Raw genomic sequence first — 1885 nt, forward strand, 5'->3', positions numbered from 1 at the left:
GGTTTTAAACATGGGCTAGGGCACAGGCGTGTCATGGCCATGTGAGGGACACGGGCCATAGACACGAGAGTGTGTCAGGCCATGTAAAAACCCCTGTAGGTTCGAATTTAGAATTTATTTCACACGAGCGTGGGGCACGGGCGTGTCCCTAGAGGCTTAGGCCGTGTGTGTCACACAGGCCATCAACACGGCCGTGCTATAATGAACACACGGGCGTGTTACTCTTCCACATGAGTGTGTGCCCTGTTTCAAGGGTTATTTTTATTAAGTTAGGTTAAGGACCTGAGTTAGTTCAGAATGGTTTCCAATGATAGTTTGAGGCCTCATAAGCCCAAATTAAGGAGTTTTAAACAAGGTTAGAAAAAGTTTTATATTTGATCAAGTCTTGGTGACTCAAAAATGATTTTATGCATGTGGTTAAGTATGGTAATGCCTCATGCCCACCGGCCTCGACTCGGATAAGGGGTGTTACAACTTAGGCTGATTAACATGATGTTACCAATTATTATGTCTAAACTAGTAAAATGAGTTAGGCATGCATAAAAATAATCCCCAAAACAAAAACTACCAAGCCACGGTACAGATAATAAATTTATAGTCCAATACGAGTGAAAAATTATTAAAAAAAATAATTTGATATAAGAATAGTCTAAGGTCCGAAAAGTCATCTGCATGTCAAGTCTGGTCCTAGCCTCGAGCATTACCTAAAGAGTTTAAGACTAATGGAGTTGAGCCTAAAAAAGCTAAGTGTGAGTCTAAATATAATATAACATATTGAAAGCTAAGTTTGAGTCTAAATATAATATAACATATTGACATTTAATTCAGATATAATAGTCAATGCCACAAGTTCCCCAAAACCCATCTACTAAATTCTAAATAGTGTGAGCTAAATCTCGATATGGATAAACCACCAATAATAATGAGAATAGATAACCTGCTAGTATAAAGTGCAAACAAGCTGCCAATGATGTGGTCAAGCCACCCATGGTGTAAACAAGATGCTAATAATGCGATTAAATTGATTGGTTCCATTCGGTACTCTGATGCAGTGTACTGACAACAATATTTTGAATTTTAACGACTGCCAATACTCCACGAAAAACCTCTGTCATCCACAAATACCCACCTCATGCAGATGCAGTATGTCATACAATCTGTAACATCCCTCACCCGTATCCAACACCGGAACAGGGCTCGAGGCATTACCAGACTTAAACATTCATAAACATACAAAACCGGGTCATTAAATTTCGCCTAAAATTTAAAACTTCTAGACCATATGCATATCGTCCCTTATACAGGCCATCGAGGCCTATAACCTATATTAAGGCGGTTCGGGACAAAAATCAAAAACATTCAGTAAACTTTGGGCAACTTAATAAATTTCTAGCTTTGGAGTGTCATATGCCCGTGTAGGTGGGCCGTGTGGACTCACACGCTCGTGTGACTTGGGGCACGCCCATGCCCTTAGCCCGTGGGCAACACTGTCTTTGGGACACGACTATGGCACACGCCCGTGTGACCTACCTATGTCTTGTACTAACTTAAAATTTAAGTGCAGGGGGCACACGACCATAACACACACCCTTGGGAGGGAATCGTGTGTCACACATGGCCTAGACACACGCCTGTGTATCCAACCATGTGGACCCTAATAGGCTATTTTCCAAGCCTTAAGTCACCCCTTTCTACTCCTTATACCATTATACTATGTTTACTAACTTATAAATTAAACATCCATGTTCAGGGCATTAACAACTTATTACCATATCACACATTTATTCCATGGCCATGACCACCTCAAATGTTCCTAAGGCATTCACTATGTATAAATGCCATATACTTCTTATACATAGTGAACAAGCATAATTACAAATCCCCA

Source organism: Gossypium arboreum, chromosome 6, assembly GCF_025698485.1.
Source record: "Gossypium arboreum isolate Shixiya-1 chromosome 6, ASM2569848v2, whole genome shotgun sequence".
Lineage (NCBI taxonomy): Eukaryota > Viridiplantae > Streptophyta > Magnoliopsida > Malvales > Malvaceae > Gossypium > Gossypium arboreum.